Here is a 23,985-nt window from a genome sequence, read left to right on the forward strand (position 1 = left end):
AGGGAAGAAACAGAGATATGACCCCCAAACATGACTCAGGGAGCCTCAAAGATGAACTTTTTACATTTTTCTAGGGGCTGATTCTTTGAGGAGGAAGGAAAAAGAGCAAAAATCCCAAATTCACCTAAATGAGTGAGGATGGGCCACTGAGCAGTAGCCTCCAGGCTCGATTCTCAGAGGTCCTGATCTAAACCCCACACCATTAACGTAAAGTCTGGATGGGCGTAATCACCACCACAACAAAAAATAAAAACCCTACCTTTATTGAGCCCTTCTTATACATCAGACATTGCACTAAGCATTTTACATGAGTGATGGGACAAAAATTAAGCTTGAGTGCTCCCTGATTTTCCTTTCTTCCTGCTCACTAAGAAGAGTTCTGGCTTTGCCTGTCCAGTTTCTTTTCCTGCCCCATCAGAAGAAGAACTGGACAGAAGTAGAGGGACTGGAAGAACACTGGTTAGGGCTGGAGAAAGAGCTTTGTAGGGAGCTTGGGAGAAAGAAGGGGAGGCTAAAGCTGTGGGGTATAAAGGGCTTGGCTATGAGGGGAAAAGGCTGTTAAGAAGAATTGCAGGGGGCTCTGTATGATGTTTGAGAAATGCAAGTATTGAATAGAAGTTAATTTGAAGTTACTTTTTGATGACTGGGCTGGATTTCTCAGACTATAACATCATCCTGACACTGGCCCAGGTGGGTCATGGTCTTAATAGGGTTACATAAGCACTATCTTATTTAATCCGCATTACAAACCCATGAGGTGGTGGTGTTTTTTGGTTTTGGGTTTTTTTTTTTCAGACTAGAAAAGGAGGCTGGTATAGGCTAAGTAACATTAAACTCATACAGCTAATAAATTTGGAAAAATACTCCCCAAGTTGATCTATAGGTAGAACACGATCTCCGTCAAAATCCCAGCTGGATTTTTTGCAGAAATTGAAAAGATAATCCTGAAAATCATACGGAAATGCAAGGGATCCAGAATAGCCAAAACAACTGTGAAAAAGAATAAAGTTGGTAGACTCATACTTCTGAATTTCCAAACTTTTTATGAAGCTACAGTAATCAAAACAGTGTGGTGCTGGTGTAAGAACAGACATCTAGATCAATGGAATAGAATTAAGAGTCCAGAAATAAACTAATATTTGTGGTCAGTTGAGATTTGACAAAGGGGTCAAGACAATTCGTTGGGGGAAAGAATAGACTATATTTAAATAACTTTTAAAATTCTAGATCAGTTTTAGATGTACAGAATTCTTGTGAGAATAGTCTTTTCAACAAATGGTTCTGGAACAACTGGATATCCATGTGCAAAGAATGAATTTGGATCCTTACCTTACATAAAAATTAACTTCAAGTGAATCATAGACCTAAACATAAGAACTAAAGCTATAAAACTCTTAGAAAACTCAGGTGTAAATCTTTATGACCTTGGGTTAGACAACAGTTTCTCAGATGTGACACCAAAAGCACAAATGATAAAAGAGAAGATAGATAAGTTGGACTTTATCAAAGTTAAAATTTTTTTCTCCTTCAAAGACTACCCTAAAGAAAATGAAACACCTACAGACAGGGAGATGTATTTGTAAAACATATAACGGACAAAAGCTTTGTATCCAGAATATATAAAGAACCCCTACAAGTAAAAAATAAAAAGACAAATAATTTAATTAAAAAATGAATAAAGGATTTGAATTGTCTAATTCACCAAAGAAGGTATACAAAAGGCCAATAAGTTGATGAAAAGATACTCAACATCATTAGTCATTAGGGTAATGCAAATCAAAACCAAAATGAGATACTACATCACACCTAGTAGGATGGCTAGAATCTAAAACCCAGACAATAAGATTGTTGGTGAGGATGTGGAGAAATCAGAGTTCTCACACATCACTGATGGGAATGTGAAATGGTACAGCTCTTTGGAAAACAGTTTGACAGTTCTTCAAAATATTAAACATAGAGTTACCTTATGACCCAGCAATTCCACTCCTTGGTATCCACCCAATAGACACGAAAACATATGTCCACACAAAAACTTGTACTCAAGTGTTCATGGCAACACTATTTGTAACAGCCAAAAATGAAAACAATGTGTTCATCAGCTGATGCATGGATAAACAAAATGTGGTTATAGCTACACAATGGAATATTATTTAGGCATAAAAAGGAATGAAGTACTGATATACTCTACAACATGGGCAAACCTTAAGAACATTATGCTGAATGAAAGAAGCCAGGCACAAAAGGCCACATATTGCATGATTCCATTTATACAAAGTGTCCAGAAGAGGCACATCTACAGAGACAGAGAGAAGATTAATGTTTGCCCAGGACTGTGGGGAGGTGGAGGCAGATGAGGAATGACTGCTAGTGGGCACAAGGTTTCTTTTTGGGGTGATTAAAATGTTCTAACATGAGGTTATGGATCACACACTTCTATAAATAGACTAAAATCCATTGACTTGTACACTGTAAGTGGGTTAACTTTAGGGCATATAAATTATACCATAATAATAAATTGTTTTTTTAAAAGTGATTGAGATGAGAAAAATTGGAGGCAGCAAGTACAGACAAGTCTTCTAAGTCTTTGTTGTTGTTTTTTAAATTTCCAGTATATAACTGCATTTATTGTACCAAAGAGGAGGGTTCTCCAGATGGCGTAGAGGTTAGGGGTGTCGCTGTACTTACATCTCTGTGTCCTCAAATAGATGTTTTGCCCAGTTCTCTGATTTTATCCTCACTGTTAGAATCAACCCCAGAGCATACAATGCAAGGAGCTGCGTCTCACTTAAGCTTATTCGTCATTTCTCCTTCTTTGCTTTATCTTTCTCTTCACATTATCCTGGTCCCACAAGGTAGATTGAAAAAAAAAACAGCCTCTGTTCATCTAATTAGAGAAATAAATACCCATGTATATGAAGCAAGCAAGGCCATGGAGCCTTTGGGGAAACAACAGGGAGGTGCCCAGGGGCATTTTCTGCAGAGAGAAGAAAAGAATCAACAAGCCTTTGCCAGAAATGCCTGGAACTTAAAGCGCTCTCCTCAGCCCAAGGTCAGGCTCTGTGCAGACGTCGACAGTGACCCGGGTTGCTGCTGCCTTGATCCAAAGCATGTGGCTTTCTCTCTGCTGAAACTCACCTCTGCTAATTCCTCCTGCCTGGGGAGTCAGACCCCACAGCACAAGTGAAAGTCCTCAGAGTGGCAACTGGCAGCAGTTCCAGGAACAAAGCAACAACGTCCCCAACGATCAGAGGGATTGATTTCCTGAGCCCAGGAGAGGGATCCCGTGACCAGACACCCGGCCCCACGGTGGAAAGGAGAGCCGCAGAGTGGCATCACTGAGGAGGCCAGAACCTCTCTGCCCACTGCCACAAGGGGCTGGAAAGTCCTGGCTTTTATCTTCCTCTTGGAATCATGGAAAAGTACAAACCACAGAATCATGAACCATAGGGGGAGAAGGTACCTCGAAGGTCATTCTTATCCAGGGCCCAGATACCCCCATAAACGGATGTTCTCCCCTTGCCAGCCCTTCTCACCTTGGCTTGAGCACAGCCACTGATGGGACTCTCACTCCGTTCCAGAAAGGCAGCCGATTCCTGGTAGGGCAGCGCTCAGGGCAGCGACTGCCGTTGTCAGGTCCAGCTCCGTTTCCTGTCACTTCCAGCCCCTCCTGGTGCTTTGAAACCACATGGCAGTTCCAGCTCTTTCTCCAAGTCTCGGGGTCTTTGAGAACGCGCTCGTGTCATTCTTCCCCGTGGTCTTCATGTCTGCCACAGGCTTGTGCCTTTAGCTGCACTCACCCTGCCACCCACACCCCTGAGGCCAGGGGCCAATAAAGATAAGTCTGGGCCTCTGAGCTGCTCTGTCCACTGTGCCCTCAGACCCTGCATCCGCCACGTACCACCAGACCTCCCTAGCTTTGTCTTCTGGTTCTAGCTCCTCACCGCGCCTTGAACCCGACCAGACTTGCCCGCCCCCTGCCCCCACCCCCCCGGCCACTCTGAGTATCCAAGCTTCAGACATCGTGTTGACCCATCGAAAGAGCTTGAGGCCTACTACCCTAAACAGATCATCCCTAATTGCTCCACTATTTCCTCATAGGATGTGGTTTCAAGCCCCATCATCACCCTCATTTCCCCTCACCTGGACAGGCTACTCTTGGTCAATATTCATTCGTTCGCTCAGCCACTCAACAACATGGTTGAGAACACAGGGTTTGAGATCAGATGATGCAGACTCTGCCCCTAACTAGCTATGAGACTTTAGAGAAGTGTCTTCATGTCTCTGAGCACCTCATCTGTAGAACTAGGAATAATAATAGTACCTACCTCATAGCTTTGTCACGATAAAAATAAACGAAATAATCTCTAAAGCACTTAGCACAGAGGTTCCAACATTCACTGCAAGTATTCGATACATGTTCTTTACTATTTTATTTTAAAATGATCATTCACTTATACATCATGTGTTTACTGCGCCCCGTGGCAGGCACTGGGATATAAATACCCCTCTTAAAGAGAGGGGCCCCCTTCAATCCAGGATGTGCAAGCTCACACTGGTACCCAGAGAGCAGAGAGCGGAGGCCCAGGGTCATGGTACGAAGGCAGAGAATAGACACTGAGCACTGCTTGCTGCCCAGGGTGGGTGACAAGGGCACTTGCCACCTTTCCAGGTCTCTTGAGTACCACAGCAACTCCCTGGGTAAGGTGGCATCACAGGGAAGCGGGGGGATGCCGGAGGGTGAGGTGAGAAATCCCCAGAGAAATACCCTCCCCTGCTTCTTCTTCGGCAGAAAGCGGCCATGCCTCTGCCATGCAGGAGGGCGATGTCCCCTGGGGAGGCCTTGCTGAATCTGCCTGGGACGGTTCCGGAAGTAGGAAGGCCGGCCGGGGGTGGGGAGGCGGCAGGAATGTTCTGGCCTGCTGCTCGTCCAGGCGAGTGTCCCGAGAGGAGGGCCTCTGGACATCAAAGATTCCTTTTGTCCCCTTCCGAGTGGCAGGGCAGACCGGCCACTGGCGATGACTCAGGCCTGGCCCTGACGTCACCCACGCCCGGCCACTGGCCTCTCTCTGCAGCCAGGAAACTAGCTGGGGAGTGGCACTCGCAGACTGCAGCAAATCTCAAAATAAGGAGGCGACTGCCTCTCTCCTCCTCCTCCTCTCCATCGCCCCACAGCACACCTTTCTTTCCTTTTCTGCTGCTGCTTTTTTTCTTTGAAGCCTCACGGAAGGTTTTACTTATAGATCAACTTTCAAAATGTAGGAAGTCAGAATGGGTGACATCATCAGAAAGATATGTGGAGCTGATCTCGACAAGAAGTGAAGAACCCAGAGCAAGAAGGCGGTTATAACTCCTGAGTCCAGAGAGTTGGCAGCGTCTGGGTTTCAGAGGAGCCAGCGCCTCCGAGTAAGTGAAGGCCACCCCCAGACCCCCTCACTCAGCGCCCTTCACTGTGGGACGCCATCTTGTTCCCTGACACCTGTGCCTGGCAGGCCCCAGCCCGGAGGGAGGGAATGGGGGCTGCATCTGGGAGACCCTCCGAATACGGCACCAAAGGGATCTCTCTGATCTTTTTCTTCTCCACAGGACCAGACAAGAATGCGTTTCCTCTCGAAAAAAAAAAAAAAAATATATATATATATATATATATATACACACATATATATATATCTGTGTGTGTGTATATCTGTGTATACACACACACACACACACACACACACACACACACACTAAGGCTGAATTCTGGGGAAAATGGCCCATGTCGTGCCTTCCACCCCGTCACTCCTCTTGTTTTGTTTCCTCTTCCTCCTTCTGCCCTAGTGCTCTGTTTTGGACAGCCAGAATGTTTGTTCAGTTCTGAACTATTTGCTTCCTGGATCTTATACCAAGTAATCAGACACAAAAATAAACCCTGTTCTAGGCAAATACGTGCCCTGGGCCGTCAAATGGTATTTTCGCACCTAACCTGTTAAAAGATGGCAGCTCTGGTAAGAAAACGACCACAACCAGCTGCCTTTACCCAGCGTGTTTCTGGTTGCCTGTGGTTGTTCTGGTGTGTACACCTCCACTGCCTCACTGCCCTGTTTACAGAGAGCTTATTTTCATTCCTACGTGTGCCATCGCATCTGGGATGATATTAAACACAAAGACAGATTATAATGTATCTTTGGTGTCTGTTTTAATTTCACCTAAAGAAATCGTAAGTTTTTGCATAGCTTGTAATTTTACAAGCTCTGGAAGTTTCTACCCAAGAGAGTTAAATTCCCGAGAGAAAAGTTTTAACGTGCACATAAGAACTGCAGAGCACACAGACATAGAAATCATACCCTGTTCTCCTGGCTTCCAAAGACATCTCCTGAGTCATTATCTAGTCTTTGTACAGCTTACTTAGCAGAGAAGAATTGTTCTTTATAAATTCAGTTTTATAATGAGGGGGTGGGAGGGTATTTTAAAATGTATCTTATGTTATGAATGCAATAGGGAAGCTCGTTGCTTACTGAAAAAGAGTGGCAGATTTCTTTATGGACTGGAAACACCCTTTGGAAATTAACCATGACACACCAATATATCTGTTTTGTAGGTCTTACATTTTACTTTTTGTTTTACTTTCATATATCAGGTTGTCTTGAAGTGAGGCTCTGCTAAACCACTCTTCTTCTGGCTGTAAGAGCTGAATGCTGTGACCATTCATTTGGTGAGTGTCATTTGTCCCTAATGGCTGCTTAAATTTAGTTTACTAAATCTATCCTTTTGCTTTGCAGTAAGGTTTAAGGAAAGGGGAGAAGGCACAGGGACTTCTGCACACAATGATAACAGCTGTATCAGAGAGGGTAATAGGAATAGTTACGATAGGCTAATTGCTGTAATAGACCGAAAAATGTATAATGACTCAAACATAATAGGAGTTTATTTCTTGGTCTTGTAACAGTAGAGGTTAGTGGGGCAACTCTCTTTCATGCATTCATTCAGAGACATGGGTTGAGAGAGGCTCCACCTTCTGCAGTATGTGGTTTCCAAGGTCACCTGGGATTGTTTCCACTTCCCAGTGGAGGAGGAAAAAAAGAGTGTGAAAAGGTGCACATGGAGACTTTCACGGCCCCTGCCTAGAAGTGGTGCGCAACACTTCTACTAATACGCTATTGGCTAAAATGCCGGTCACATGACCACATCTGACTGCAAAGAGGTCTGGGAAATGTAGTCCCTGGGGTGGGGAGCAGCCACTTGCCAGTGACAGCTCAGGAGAATTTCTGGAGAAAAGAGGTAGTCTTCTCTGGTACAGCATAATAAGGAACTTAGAGATGCTCAAGGATAGGACAGCAGAATGAAGCAGTGGGAGAAATAAACAGTGATCAGATATTTAGAATTCTCTAACAGACACTCTTAGGTAAAGAGTGGGCAAGGAGCAGTGGGTGAGATTTTTCAAGATGCCTCTGTCCATTCTGACCCTAAGCATTTACATGAGCGCCATCAGGCCACCAGTGGCCAGTGAACCACGAAGGACATTCTTCCCTCTTTTTTTCCCCCCCACAAGGTCCTCTTAGTCTAGGACCATTCTGGCTCAGTTTCCTGGTCCTGGGTGTAGTCATGGTTGTTGGAATTGTCCAACAGAATGCTGTTCCACCAGTGGTCACTAGGAAAGCTCATGGTTTCTTTAACTCATGGTTCTGTCTGCTCTTGGGGGTGTTGGGAAGCTACCCTCCTCCAGATCTTGGCATACTTTTTAATAGTGGGAGGTAGTGGAGGGAATTCCTGACAAGATGGGATCTTCAAATCAAGTTATTAGAGAAACATGTAAAAGCAGACTAAAATGGCTCTGGCTGGGGAGATTAATGCTCCCCAAAGGATTTGATATACAATTCTAGCTTTTTCTTTTCAGCAAAAGTTGCAAAACATTTACTGAAATAATGAGTGGTAAGGTTATAAGCCCTGTCTGAAGAACCCTGAATTAATTTGATATTTTATGTAACCTTTTCACCATTGTTGGTCTTAGTGCAGTATCCCCCTCGCTGGTAAATATCAGAAACCATATGGTGGTACCTCTATGATGGTCCCAAGGCATCATAAAGACCTCCAATAAAAATGGACTATATGTGCTCACTTCAACAGCACACACACTATAAAAATGGACTCCAGTCCTTGCCTGAGCTGCCTGGTACCTACTTCTCTAGTTTTGTTGTCAATATCTGACTAGACAGTCCGTTTTCTGATTATATTTTACCCCTGGACTTGACATTTCTGGCACTCACACCCACACCCTGAAGAATATACATTGTCCATTGTGTGGGAAGGCCAGCTACTGGCTGGTTTAACACAGCTCTCAGGCTCTCTTGGAGCCTAACGTCTGGCCTCATCTCCTCTTACTGCTGCCTCGCCTCTGCCCAGCCCCCTCACATCTGGAGTGGGCTAAGGAGGAGTGGAATAGAAGAACAAGTTACTTATTGCAAAAGTGCTTCAACCTTTGAAAGTCCATTTTCTTGGTTTGGTGGGTCCCAGAAGTGTCTACTGGGCGGAGAGAGCTGGCTGGGCTAGTGGAGTAAACTAAAGATAAGACCAGCTTGAACGGGAGAGTACAGTGCCTGTAACAAGGAAGCAGCCAGGAGGAGTAAGTTGAGAACAAGTACCAGGTTTCAAAAGCTGGAGCCAAGTGGGGACGATCTGTTGCTGCATGTACAAGCCTAAAGGAGTCTGCCAGGAAGGGCAGGGCCAAAGGCCATGGTCAAGGAGGAAAAGGAGCCAGGGTCCATTCACTGGGGAGACTCTTAGTCATAGCTTGTTAATTTCAACTGCCATGTGATAATGACTCCTCAAAGCACTAAGTATGCAGGAGGAATTGGCAAATGAGTGTGTGTAGAAGGGGTTAGCTGGGGTCAACCTGCTGATTTTTAACGTCTAGCTGCCTAGCATGGCAGAGAGAGGAGTGCGGCCGCCAAATCAAAATTTCATTGCCGCCAGCACGAACCCTCCACAGGGAATTGGTACAGCACACTGGGTGACACCACGGACCCACCAGCAAGGCAGCGGTAACAAATACACACTTTGTAAATATTTTGATCTTTGACATTTTCAAAAAAGCCTCCAAGTAGACGTTACGGGGAAAGTTAGACTTTCTTGAGCTTCCTTAACTTATAATTTTATATTTTATTTTACTTCTAAATTTTTTTTGTTGAAGTATTATTAATTTACAGTGTTGGGTTTGTTTCTGGTGTATAGAAAAGTGATTCAGTTTTATATATATAAATTTTTTTTTCCGTTCTTAATTCCATATGAGGGATAGAATTCAAATCTGGGGACTCATAGTCTTTTCAGAGCTTAGGTCATCCCTGTTGATTTGTGATATGCAGATGCGGTCTGGGCACAACTGGCTGACGTAGGCAGTGCCTGGACCAGTTGGTTATTTTTAACCCCAGAGGTTTTATACTTTCCATGGCACAGAAGTACAAGCTCCCCTCTTGCTCTGGGTCAGCATTATGAATGTCCTGTTACTCCCTTTGGAGGATTTTGCAATCAGGCCACGTCACAGACACCAAAGCTAAGAATTCACGGTAATGGGGCTTCGTAATTTCTCATGCTGAAATCCCCTGACTTCTTGTCAAGAACGCAGTTGGAAAACACCACACTGAAGACTTCAGGGTTTTGTTTTTAACTCAAGCCTCTGGTTTTCATCAGAACTTTATAGCTTCCTCCTGCTTCCGAAATGGTATTTTTAAAAAATGTAAAACTGAGATTCTGTCAGAATAAGTAAGGTAGTATATGTGAAATGGTTTGGGCAACTTAGGAAAATGTGTGGCAACTCGAGTTGTTGATGAAAACAAGTACCATAGTTATGGTCAGCATTGGCGTTTGGCTTTTGATATTGCTATTAATACTGTAAGTATCATATTTATTTATTTTTTTATAAGTATCATATTTATTTATTTTTTGGTCTCTCTAAATTGACTTTCATCTGGAATCCTTAGAACCACTTCCTTTATATATATACATACACATATATATATATATAAATTATTTATTTATGTTTGGCTGCGTTGGGTCTTCGTTGCTGAGCGGGGGCTACTCTTCGTTGCGGTGCGTGGGCTTCTCCTTGCGTTGGCTTCTCTTGAGCACGGGCTCTAGGCGCGCGGGATTCAGTAGTTGTGGCACACGGGCTCAGCAACTGTGGCTCACAGGCTCTAGAGCTCAGGCTCAGTAACTGTGGCGCACGGGCTTAGTTGCTCCATGGCATGTGGGATCTTCCCGGACCAGGGACCAAACCCATGTCCCTGCACTGGCAGGCAGATTCGGATTCTTAACCACTGCGCCACCAGGGAAGTCCCCGCACCACTTCCTAACTAGCCAAAGCATGTGGTGTAAAAATTTCAAGGACATTTGAAAAGCTTTGACTCTAGGCCAGAGGCCTAACCACGAAGCTTCTAATCTTATTCAGAGACATTTGACCTGGGACTCACTAAGATCCATGAGGGAGGGTATTTGAGCCATCTCTCTGCCAAAAAAAGATGCTTCCTGGCATTCGATGGAGCTCCCAGTGCACTGGCCAGAGGAGAATTTGAAAGCACTCCACAGAAGCACTGGCCCTGGGTGGCGTCTCCCAAGCCGGAATAGAGCCCATCATCTGTCCAGAAGCCCCTAAGTAGAGTGCAGTCTCTCTGCTTGGTGTTCTGGGTAGGGGCCGGGGGGATTACACACAGAGGCAACAAGCATGAGATCAACCCAAGAGCAGTAAAGATGTTGTGGAAACTGTGAATTCCCTTCCACATTCCAGTTCCTATAGTCTGTTATCTTCAAATGCAGCAGGAAAGTAGTATCTAGTGAAAAGGACTTTCTCATTGACCCAAATTCCTTGGTATCGACTATATCAAGGTACTTTGCAAAAGAGAATGTAGCTTAAAATTCACCCCAGCACCGGACTGAGTCTATCTGTCTTCCAAGTCCTCTTGCAGCAGCGAGGCCATGGCTGGGCTGGGCTCCTAAGCGGCCACTCTTCCCTCTCTTTTCACTCTACATGAGGCAAATTCCTTTTCTTTACTTTTAAAAAATTTGTAAGAAGAGCCATAACTAGTCACTATACAAAATCTAAATCTGGAAAATACAGAAAAATATCAAGAAGAAACCAACAATCTCTAGTAATCCAACAACCAAGCAACAATTCAATATTAACATGTCAATGTATTTCTTTTCAATTTTTCATATATATTCTTTTCTTCTTTTAAACATTACTGAAATGGTATTTTATATGCTTTTTTTCACCCCACTTAACGTTATGGTGTAAACATTTTTTCAAGTCACTAAATGATTTTGAAAATTTGATTTTTAATTGCTGTGTTTCCATTGCATGGATATATCTTAATTTATCCATTCTTTTTTTATGTACATTTTTATTGCCTCTAGTGTTCCGCTATTATAAACACAAAAACATTCTTGTAGATAAATCTTGGTGGACACCTTAGGCAAAATTCCTAGAATTGAATCAGTAGGTCAAACGACCTATTTTTAAAGTTCCTAATGCATATTGATAAATTAGCCTCTAAAAAATTACCAATGTCTATTTCAAAACCTAAGTCCCCTTCAGTTTCTCATGTTAAAATGCATGCTCCTAGGCCCCAGTGGCATCAAAAGCTCTGAGGAGGGGGCCTAGGAATATGCATTTTAATATACCCTCCCAATCCTTATGCACATTAAGGCCTGAGAACTATTGTTAATGCTGCATTCAATTCAATAAACATTCATTTTCAGCAACACTTATTAGACAGAAAATAGTTAACCCTAAGCTAACATATCTAAACCAGAATTTAACTTAAAGGCTCTTTTTGGCTTCTGAAATTTAATTTTAATTTCTCCTTAATCGTGGTTTGGTATAGTTGAAAGATTATCGGCTAGGGAGTTAGGAAACCTTATCGTAAATATGAGGTAACTGAGTGTCAGAATGGTTAATTTACTCACTTATGGTTGTTACCCAAAGATTTAGTGGCAAAGGTAGAACTAGAACTTGAATAAACAAAGGGCCCGGATCCACCCAACCTCTGGGTAGTGTTACCAAGTCCAAGCTCAGTAGTAGTAGCAATAGCCCGCCACATGACAGGCCAGTAAATCGAGAGAGGAGGTGTTGGGGCAAAGGGATGGTGACTTTATTCAGAAAGCCAGCAGACTGAGAAGATGGTGGACTAGGGTCCCAAACAACCAGCCTACCAGAGTTAGAATTCAGGCATCTTTTATACTAAAAGGGGAGGAGGTGTGGCTAGTTGTTGCAAACTTCTTGGTGTTGGAATCCTTTGGTCCTGCAGCTGTCCAAGTAGGTCTGGTCACAATGTTCCTATAAACCTCCAACAAGACAAATGTTATTCTCTGTTCTGCAACTTTTTATCTCTATGTGAATGGAGAAGTGTTATACCTTTAAAGGTCAGAGCCTTGAGAATGGGCTATCACTTATATTTCAGGCTATGGGCAACATTGTTTTACAGAACGTGCAGAGCCAGCATGACTAAGCACAGGCCACAGAGCACAAAGGTTAGAGCTAAAGGAATAGATCCACTATGGAGTCAGGTTTGTTCTTCTCTGTTACAGCAGTAGAGACAAGGCGCCGAGAGAAGACTGACTCCTGAAGTGAGCGCTTGCTTCCACCAGGGAATTTTTATCTGCCTTCTGATAGGCAGGGCATACCTCAGGACATGTGTGGGCGGCCCAGACCCTGCAAGGGTCACCTCATGAGACCACTCTGGGCCCTGAACCCCGAGGTGGTAACACTTAGACCAAGGAGGACACAGGATAGCCACACGGATCCAGACCATGAGGGCTGAGTATGAGGTTGGGTCCAGAATCAGAAGCCAAGAGAACAGTGCAGGGGCAGGCAAGGGCAAGACTCATACTGTGGCAAAAGTTAGGTCGCAGCAGCGTGAGTTGAAAAGACCAAGCCAGAGCCGGGGGGAGCTGCCGTGCATTCAGCCTGGAGGATGGAGTCTCATTACCCAACCTCACGGTCAGGCAAGGTACTGCCCCAGTCTGCGCCTGCCTCATTATATCCGAAAGGTGCTGTGGGCTGGGCTGCCTTCTGACAGCAGATAAGTAGGAGCATCTGGCCGAACGAGGACAATGGGCCAGAGAAGAGGTACCCAAGAATGGAAACTTGGAAAATCCTCTGTTACACCGGAGAACGTAGTGAACAAACAACAACCAAATTTGAAAATTCTCACCACCTTCTAAGAGGAAGTGTAACTATCCATCTTATCTGTATAACTCTGCTCAAAGCCATCAGACCATACCCACTGGTCACCTGATAGTATCTGGCTGCCCTTCCACTCATTTTATCAATACTACCTCAACTTCTGGAGGGTCACTATCGTATCATTTGACTTTTGGGTTCAGCCTCCACAGACTGCTCAGCCCCCAACAGTCCCCAGTTCATGGTCAGGTTCTATATATCACCATTTAGGTTCCTCCATGCCCAAGTTCACGTCCATGTCCTGTGAATGCACCAGGTAAAGCACAAGAGCCAAAAGTCGAAGGAGCGCCTTCGTTCCCTGCACCCATCCTACACACAGAAGCATGAAGGAATTTGCCTAGGATCACAGAGCTTCCCTGCTTCTGTGCACGATCTCCATTATCTCTTGGCTGTCCTCATGCAGGATCACTGCCCTCCTGATTCTTGGCCTCCTGGTCCAAACCTGTGGAGCCAGGGTCATGATGGGTATGGATTCTGGGAAGGTCCACAGCCTCCCTTGAATCAGGGGTACAGCAGACGGAAGGTGACTTTCCAGACATGGCTGGGCCAACTCGAGTCATCGCTATGAGGCTGGCCCTTTACAAAGCCCATTTCCCTGGTGTCCTGAGCAACTTCCTTGGCTGAGACACCTTCTGCTATGCACATGGAATTCTAATTGCTGGCAGGACCTGGATCCCTAGGCTAGGAAGATCCATGGGATGGTGACAGCAGTGCCTCCAGATCTAACTCCCAGGAGGTGGAAGTCAGAGTTCCATGACATCCAGACAAAGTGTCCGCATGCTGCTGGAGAGTCTTGAGTGGTCAACAGAGTAGGAGGTCCAAGGGCAAGAACTGTTCAGTGTGGCCTGTGACATCTGACAAGTGCCACTGGTGGTCCCATCCTTACCTGTCTGTGCTGACTCCATGTCCGCCCCACCACCACCCTGCCGGAACAGACATACATCCTGCTAATAAGTTACCAACTTTAGGAATAAAAAGCACTTATACAGTCTCTGGCCAAAGCTGCAGGAGGACGCCAGCCCAGGCAAAGTCCGTCACTGCCCCTTGACTGTCATATCATGGCCTTCTTATTACCCCATGGGAGCAAGTATCGCTGGTATCAAGTCTGCCTGCTGGGCCAAGAGGTACTGCCTCAAAGAAGCCCAACATTCCCAGATGGCAATGTCCCACTACTGCCGTCAAGAGGAACCAGACGAACCTGAAACCTCACCCCGTATCAAGAGCCCCATTTTCCATCATCAAAATGCCAGACAGCCCACATTGCTGTATAGACAAGTATTAGGAAAGCTGGAACAGTGAGAGAGATCTGAAGCCATGCCATTCAAGCCCTGAAGGCCCCACACTTGACTGCCATCTTGACTGAGGACCATCAAAAGGAGCCCCTATGCATCTATCAGGATGGCTAAAATAAAAAATACTGATGTTACCAAATGCTGGCGAGAATGTAGAGAAACCAGATTGCTCATACACTGCTGGTGGGAGTATAAATGGTTCAGCCACTCTGGAAAACAGTTTGATAATTTTTCATAAAGTTCAACATACACTTACCGTACATTCCCACTCCTGGGTATTTACAGGCGAGAAATGAAAACTTAGGTTCACACAAAAACCTGTACATGAATATTCATAGCAGTTTTATTTGCTATAGCTTAAAACTGGACACCTACCACGTGTCCTTCAGTGGATAACAAACTGTGGTACCTCCATGCCATGGATTACTATTCAGCAGTAAGAAGGCACATCTTGGGCTTCCCTGGTGGCGCAGTGGTTGAGAATCCGCCTGCCAATGCAGGGGACGCGGGTTCGAGCCCTGGTCTGGGAAGATCCCACATGCCGCGGAGCAACTAGGTCCGTGAGCCACAATTACTGAGCCTGCACGTCTGGAGCCTGTGCTCCGCGACAAGAGAGGCCGTGATAGTGAGAGGCCCGTGCACCGCGATGAAGAGTGGCCCCCGCTTGCCGCAACTAGAGAAAGCCCTCGCACAGAAACGAAGACCCAACACAGCCAAAAATAATAAATAAATAAATAAAATTTAAAAAAAAAAAAAAAAAAAAAAGAAGGCACATCTTCCCATCCAACATGAACGGATCATAAGGGCATTCTGCTGGGTGAAAGAAAGCCAGTTCCAAAGGGTTGCAGACTGCATGATTGCACTTACGTAACATTCTTAAAGGGACAAAATTACAGTGTTGGAGAACAGATCAGTGCCAGGGGTTAGGGTTGGTGGAAGGTGGGACTATGGTGGGGTAGCACAGGAGTTTCTTTGTGGTGATGGAATAGTTTTGTATCTTGATTGTGTTGATGGCTTCTCCAATCTCCACATGTGATAAAATTTCATAGAGCTCTAGACACACAGACACACACACACACACACACACAGAATGCATGTAAAAACTGGTGAAATCTGAAGTAGTAGTCTGTACCTGAGTTAACTGTGTCGTACCAATATTACTTTCTTGGTTTAGAGAATGTACTACAGTAGTATCAGATAATACCATTCTGGGAAGACAGATGACATCATACAGTTACTGTACTATTTTTGCAACTTCTTGTGAATCTTAAACTCTTTCCCCCAAAATTATTAAAAGCAACTTTTTAAAAGTTTTATTTTAGGTTTAAAAAAAGGGGGAGGTTGTTCCTCACCCCAAGGAAGGGGGATTCAGCCACTCCACTGGCTTCTCTTTTATGAGCAACTCCTATTGTTTATTTTGCCGCTTTCTAATTTATGGTTAGGCGTCTACGGCGGCATCCTGGTGGCTTTGGCCTCACCCTCTGCTTCTCAGAGTCAATCAGAGTCAGCCCATCTCAGACCCAATCAAAGCTCGTCTTCCAGCACTGAGTGTGAATGTTCTCCCCTCCTCCACCCTGAGACTGTAACTTCAAAGACTCAGATCTAAGAAATGGTCTCACGGTGAAAAATCGAGGACAAATCATCCTTCTCACCCCTGCACGGTCATTTCTTTTCTGGAATGGCTCTATGTCTTCCCTGTTCTTCATACAGATTATTCTCTTCACCTTCACCAAATGGCCCCTCCTCTGATGGAAGGAGATTAACCCTTCTCTGCCCCCTCTCAATCTCATTCCGCTGAGGGCTTTCTCTCACCAGCTCTGCTCTCTCCGGGCCTCGTGCCCGCAGCTGAACGCTCCAGTGTGAGATGGCTGCCATCCCTTTGAAGCATTTACGCCTCTGTCAAACACCTTTTTGCCAGACTTGGCCCTGGGAAGACAGTTTTGAAATTAAACTTATCGTGAGCCCCCTGGGTTTGCAGTATGGAATCGCACAAGGCCCTGGGCATTTAGGTCGAGGGGTACCTGCTGTGCTCACTACCTTCAGGGCCTCCTCTTAGTGAAATTCTAGCATTATTTATTCCCTTGTTTTGTGGTGGGGTCCGCAGCACCACCTAAGATTGAGGCTGTGCACATGAGACTGATGTCTATGTGGCCTCCTGTCCGGATATGACAAGACACACACACACAAGCCACTGTCCCCCAGGACTGGCCTCAGTCCCTAATTTCCTGCCATGCCTTATTCATCAGGGGCAGCCATCTCAAGAGACCATGGTGAGAGGGACATAGGTGTACGTGTCTTAGGCCTGGTTGTGAGCTGTAATCAGGTTGCTGGGCCAGAAAGGGGACTATTCGAATTGTTGCTCTTCAGTGGGCGTTGGTGTATCTCCTAGTTTTGCACCTTCTGGTTTCAAAACCATACTGAACAACAGAAAATGAAACCTGCAACTTATTTTTAGCTGCTTATGCTAACTCATGAGATTTTTCTTTGCAAACCAAATAGGACAAAAGCCTACTTCAGCTGGCTGAACTTAATCTGAATGACTTAATATAGCAATCAAGCCTATCACCTCTGATACTTCTCAAATAACACTTGGTCCCAGGTGATGTTTTGCCTAATATTTACTATTTTGCTAAAAATTATATTTAGTTGAGCTTTAAAAAAATTAAGTATTCTATAACATTTCCTTCTGAGAGGAACTGGGAAAGAAGTTATAAACCCTCTATACTGGAATCTATTCATTAATTCACTTATTCTATAACCATTTGTCAGGCACCTATTTAGGTGAAAAGTGGATTTTTTTTTTAAAATTGAGCCAGTGTGTTGAATTACAAAGAGCAGAATACTAGTAATTAAGGAATACGGCTTTTATCCTGGTTGCTGAGGTCTTCAGATATCACAATCTCTTTGAATCTGATTTTCTCCTCCCTCAGAGAAAGGGTTCAGGGGCTTCCCTGATGGCGCAGTGGTTAAGAATCCACCTACCAATGCAGGGGACACGGGTTCGAGCCCTGGTCCGGGAAGAAGATCCCACATGCCGCGGAGCAACTAAGCCCGTGCGCCACAACTAATGAGCCTGTGCTCTAGAGCATGCAAGCCACAACTACAGAAGCCCACGCGCCTAGAGCCCGTGCTCTGCAACGAGAAGCCACCGCAATGAGAAGCCCGCGCACCGCGACAAAGAGTAGCCCCCACTCACCGCAACTAGAGGAAGCCTGCGCGCAGCAGTGAAGACCCAACGCAGCCAAAAATAAAGAAATAAATAAATGAAATTTATTTTAAAAAAGAAAAAGAAAGAAGGGGTTCAGATGACATCATCTGAAGTGCCTTGCCCATCCTATAATTCTGTGAAATGCACTATGCCATTGAGAGCCCGAGGAAACGTTGAGGCACATTTTTTGGAGGCAGTGGTGTGGTCGTCAAGCCACCCTTATTTCTGTGTCCCCTTTCCCTGTTATAGGAGGGACAGATGTAAACAAAGACTGTGGTCTGCTTGCCAGACAACTTGTCCCCCCACCCCCCCTGACTTGGTAAACAAGTGATTAAGAACTTGAAAGACTTCCATAGGTATTTTTAGTCCCCAGATCCGTTCCTTAACTCATGGAACAAGTTCTCTAATTTTAGGAAGTGGTTTCAAAGGACAAAGCTGAAGATGCCACTGGTAGTGGTGGGAGCTGAGAAAGGACCCCTAATTTGGTGTTGGTTAATCAAGATCCTACCCATATAAGCCCCTCCATTGCACCTGGCAATGCTCTAGGTGCTGTGGGAGATACAGAGATCTCACAGGATGCCAGCCAGAGACGTGAGTAAAGGCAGGTAATTCAACACAACAAAAACATATTGTGCTTTTATCTTTAGTCCAAAGGAAGTGAAGATTCACTGAGGTTTGTTAGGCTGCTCTGGTGAGAAGAGGTTCATGGTTGTGACCTTTCCGAACCACAAATTCATTCATCTGAGAGAAGAGAAAGCAAATGAATTTGTTCCCAGGTTGTCTTGGAATATTTGCTGCCCAGGATGAAGAAAGGTATGAGGAGAGGATTATGTTCTCACGTGGGGTAGATTTTACCCATCTGTAAGAATTCTTCCTTCTCCACTTTCATTTACATCACCACCTTCCCTCTTCAACCTAGTTGCCTGCTAATCTCTCTAGAAAGAAGAAACACAGCCTTCTTGCTGAATGTCTTTTGCCAATTCAGGATCTAGAAGACCCTGCTGTTTCATTTGCTCTCCATCTGGGGAGTGGCAAACAGTGACGGCTGCGAATGAACGTGTGACTAGAGATGCAGGAATGCTCTTGATCTCCATGGGCACGCACGGTCTTTATTAGTGCCACATTTCCAATGCACTGCAAAATGAAAGCAGGGACTATTCTGCTGCTAAAGCTGAGGTAGTGACATCGAAAATGGTGGTGAGCCATGCTGAGGATATTCCCACGGGAGAGTCTGAGCTGAATTAGCTTGGGGTGGGATGTTGTCCACCACAGTCTCCCTGGCAACCCTAAGTCACATACCACTTTTTCTCGGTTGAAAACCACATGGTTCACATTTCCCTTCTCCCTCCAACTCTTTCCTCGAGGGTAACCTCAGTTTGGTCCCCAAGGCTTGCTGCCCGGTCCTTGCCATCAAGTGTGTACTCCTTGCCCTCATCTTACACAAGTGCTGATGGATGGAAGTGAGAAACCTCATGTCTAAGAATTGGAGCAGGCTTCCTGGAGCTCAAACTCCTCACGCATGTCCATTCACCCAACCCTTTGTCCTACTGCCTCAGGACCACTGAGAGAGAGAATCCTCCTCTCATATTCCGAGCAGGGTGGAGCTGATGGAGTTGATTTGAAAGCCCCCTTTGCAAGCCATCTGGCTGGCATCTAACATTACTGCCAATGAGTGAGACAGTCATCTGGTCACCTAGCCAGGAGGCAGGAGACTTGGAGTCCAGCTCTTGGCCTAACCAACCTAGAAAGCAAGCAAGCGGGGCTGGATTTTTTAGAATCACAAACCTTCAGAGCTGGAAGGGATCTTAAATGGGGGCAGAATGTACAGATGTTCACATAGAGAGGCAATCATTAAAATGATTCATTTGAAACACTAAGCTTGGAAAATCTCTTACTCAAAAGTTAGGCTTTTCAAAAGTCCATTTTTAAAATATGTTGGGGAAGGAACTCATCATACGGACTTAAGTTGTCTGTTCAGGACAGAAATCTATCTGTGAGTAGAAACCAGGTCAGTCTTTTTTTTTTTTTTAATTTATTTTTTTAACATCTTTATTGGAGTATAATTGCTTTACAATGGTGTGTTAGTTTCTGCTGTATAACAAAGTGAATCAGCTATATGTATACATATATCCCCATATCCCCTCCCTCTTGCGTCTCCCTCCCACCCTCCCTATCCCACCCCTCTAGGTGGTCACAAAGCACTGAGCTGATCTCCCTGTGCTATGCGGCTGCTTCCCACTAGCTATCGATTTTACATTTGGTAGTGTATATATGTCCATGCCACTCTCTCACTTTGTCCCAGCTTACCCTTCCCCCTCCCCGTATCCTCAAGTCCATTCTGTAGTAGGTCTGTGTCTTTATCCCCGTCCTGCCCCCAGTTTCTTCATGACCATTTTTTATTTTTAGATTCCACATATATATGTTAGCATATGGTACTTGGAACCAGGTCAGTCTTGATTGTTATACTGAGTTTTCTTTGATTATTTATTTATTTATTTATTGGCCGCACGGCATGCAGGATCTTAGTTCCCTGACCAGGTATCAAACCCGTGCTCCCTGAAATAGTAGCTCAGAGTCTTAACCACTGGACTACCAGGGAAATCCCTCTTTGATAATTTAGATTAGAATAATCTAACAACTGGATAACAAGTTTATTCACAAATGCAGGCTTGTAGAAGAATTTTAATACAGCAAATGGGTAAACTCACTTACTAAGTGTGTGATCTTGGGCATAGTCTCAGTTTCCTCATCTGTACCATGAAAAGACTGGACTTCATTAGGTGAAGTAGTTTGCTCAAATGGATATGTAAGCTTTTCCACTTATCTCGCCTGATAAAACATTTCCAAATTATGACAAATCTCTGACCAAAACTGTTATCCTGCTTTCTATCCTTAACTTTCCAACATAGTCTAGTTAATTCCTCTTCTCTTATTCTTTTCCACCTGCTGGTCCAAACTGTCTCCAGTTGGTACCCACAATTCCCAGGGCTTGGAGAGTTGAGGCTGGTTCATCTAAACAGGGGTAGTCCTGGCTCCAGGGAGCAGGGGTCCCCTCTACAAGGAGTCTGCACAATCAGAAGATTCCTATCGATACATCAAGACAGAATGTGGATGGAGGAGGTTTTATCCTTTTAGGATTGGTGGAAAGACCCAGACTTTGGAATCAATTGGACTGGGTTTGAATCCTAGCTCTGCTATGTGTGACTGGTAATCTCAATTAGTTCCTCACTTAAAGTTGATGATAACTAATACCCACCTTGCAGGATTATTGGGTTAGAATTAAATAATATAATATAGCTAAAATATTGAGTACATAGTAGGTTTTCAATAAATGGTAGCTACTATAGACTTAGCTCTGATCAAAGTAGAAAGCAGAAGTCCCTGCCCAGATATCTAGGCAAAATGTAGATGTTCAAAGTAGCATTCGACTTTCCTAAAAATTTAGGCTAAAATATCATCCAAAGGCATTTTTAGTCATTGATAAATTAAGTCACCATGTTGTCTCCATGAATATCCCACAAACAAATGTAATAACCAACCTCATAAAAATGTTTAAACTTTTTAAATTCTAAGAACTTAAACAAAAATGTTACATCTGGTAAACATTTTATTTTTAAAAATTGAGATTAGGAAAAAAAAATCAAGATTAGAATAGCCGAACCTGATAACAAATTTTACCCACAAAGGTTGAATATCTATATTAGGTATAAACGGAAACCAGCTGTAGTTTTTAATGCAGTGAATGGAGCAAAGAAATGTGCAAACCAATCCAAATGTTTATAAACCAAGGATTCCTCGGGGACTCAGTGCCCTGACTTTATGTTTTTTTTAAACAGAGAGTCAAGCTTTGTTCATACTTGAATTATGTACTTTGCATAAGTCATGCAATTTAACTTTAACCCACAGGACTGAAAATAAAATGAGCTCAGATTGCAGAAGGAGACTGTAAGCAAGTAAGGGCATTAATCAAAGTGAAAGAGGCAGGCAGCCCTTACTGCTAGCTCTGTCCTTCTCCAACCTGCTCCTGCCGGATTATTTTGGGTTCCTTGTGCTTGACTCATCAAAGTGGCAAAAACAGGTTAAAATTTTCATCACGGAAAAGGGATTTGTCTGTTAAATGAACGTTTGTGCCTATGCCCTGAGGAGGTTGATGAGCACACAATTTTTAAAAATCATAAATGAGTGCATACCCTTGCCACTTGTAATCACGACAAAGCTTAAGTAATTCGGGCATGAGCATGGTTTTTTTTTTTTTTAAGTGCAAAACAGGATTTACTAGTCGAGAATGTCTGTCTAAACAAGCTCATGCATCTAAATGCTTTCAACTACAGCTCAAATTTGTTTAATACAAGCAGGTTCGGTAAACGAGCCACATTTGCTCGTTGAATGTTTTGGAACATCACAAAATAAAGCGATACGTGGCTTTTAGGCTCGATTTGACAGACGGTAGACAGAGAACCCCACTGGGAGGTTTGGAAACCACTTGCCCTGGCATCCGACTTACAAGCACCAGTAAGGAACCTGACCGCATTCGCCACCCTGCCCCTGTAAAGCGGACATAACACTATTCACTCATCTTGTGGGAGCCTGATCTGGATTACTGTCCTTGTCACTGTCATTTATTATCTCAGGCAGAGGAGGCAGCGACTTCATTCTATGTGGTCAGAGTAGATTCCATATCGTGTATCTTTAGCTGGCATGATAATAATTTGTATTTTAATGTGAATGTCTAGCTTTCAAGTGTTATTAATGAGGACTATCTGGACAGACACCAAGGGCATCAAATGTCTAAGTGTTCACTTCAACCTCCTCCAACCCCACTTTAAGGACCCTGCTTTATAGACGACCATATATTAAATTGGTACCTTGCAACTGAGCGTTATAAGCTCACTAATTCTCAACCTCCATGGTAAAGGAGGAATTAGCCTAGGGATACTCCATCCTAATTTTCTGTCGCTGTCAATGCTAACCAGAGCTCATAGAGCAATGATGGTGGGGGCGGGGAAGATGGGTCCACCATCGGGGTTAGACCAGGAGCTACTGTTTCCGTTAAAGCCACGTTTATTTCTGGAATAGTTGTGGGAGAGAGATGTGCTCCAAAGCGAAGAGGACTCGGAGTGGTTCAGGTATGACCGACCATCTGGACAACCCAGCTCAGAGACTCTAAAGTGTACGGGATAGAGGTGGGCTGGATACTTTCCATACATTGAGCTAAAAAATCACTTGGGTTCGGTGGAAGGAGACAGAATGAGAGCTAGAAACAAAAGATCCGGCTGTGAAACCTAGTACCTAAGTTCAGATATTCAAATACATTTTCTCCTTTAAAAAAATTCTGGGCAACTTAAATGTTTTGCTAACCTGATTATTTGCAGCCAGTTCTTATAGAAGAAAGAGGCAACCCCAGAAAAGATTAATTCATTTTTGCACGTGTTAAAATTAATTAACATTAGCATATTTAGTGATGCAATAGGCAATTAAAGACTTTTGGAGAAATAAGAAGAAGAAAAACGTACGTATTATATATTCAAAATCAGTCTCATAACATTTTCTAAAAATGTTGGCTTATGTCCAGGATCTAAGGCTGGGGGTGGGTATGGTTTCTTTGTAGCTGAAGAAAGAGTAGAAAAGAATCTGTTCCATTTCCTTAAAAATAAAAGACTTCATGTTTTATACAGCATGGTAAATGAAATGCTTTTCTGATTTTTACCTGCCGGCAGGATCTGGAGGAAATTTTCCTAGCAAGCTATGCTGTTTTCCTCTCTTTGGGAACATGGTGACACTGGTTTTGTAGCAAAACAGTCTTTGCTTATTAGGCATTTCTTCAAAATCCTGAATAAGCAGCTCTTTCCACATTTTTTGTTCCACATGTTAAACATTTCATTGCAATTTGAGCTTTGTCTGTGTGTGTGTGTGTGTGCGCGTGCGCGCGTGTGTGTGTGTGTGTGTGTGTGTGTGTTGATAGGAAAGATTGAAAGGGGATGTATAAGAATTCTTGAAGGTTTTTTGTTTAAAAAATTAATTCCTATGATTATGTATTGGAGTCTCTACAGAAGGTGATTCCAATTTATTACATACAGCCAAAGTAAAGCCCATCAATCTTGAGCAGCGGCAGCAGGGAGGGGATATTGAAGTAGACATGAAATTCGGTGTTTGAGTAGATGAGATTTAATTTTCGGAAAACATTTCACTCATGAAACAGATAGCACCCCAGTGTCAGCCCTGACCTCCATGATGTCAATGTCATCGTGGGAGCGTAGCTAAGCCTCAAAGTAAAA

The 23,985-nt window shown here is 44.0% G+C and overlaps 1 protein-coding gene across 3 annotated transcripts in view; it reads left to right on the top strand.

The window, feature by feature from the left end:
- Window positions 1-5,074: 5,074 nt before the first annotated feature.
- ZBTB38 (zinc finger and BTB domain containing 38) overlaps window positions 5,075-23,985 on the top strand; it is a 76,255-nt gene continuing 57,344 nt past the window's right edge. For all 3 annotated transcript variants that reach the window (XM_007188053.3, XM_007188054.3, XM_007188056.3), the window contains exons 1-2: window positions 5,075-5,403; window positions 6,617-6,691. The gene's annotated coding sequence lies outside the window, so the exon portion shown is untranslated. The remainder of the gene's footprint in view (window positions 5,404-6,616; window positions 6,692-23,985) is intronic.

This window comes from Balaenoptera acutorostrata, chromosome 4 (assembly GCF_949987535.1).
Source record: "Balaenoptera acutorostrata chromosome 4, mBalAcu1.1, whole genome shotgun sequence".
Classification (NCBI taxonomy): domain Eukaryota; kingdom Metazoa; phylum Chordata; class Mammalia; order Artiodactyla; family Balaenopteridae; genus Balaenoptera; species Balaenoptera acutorostrata.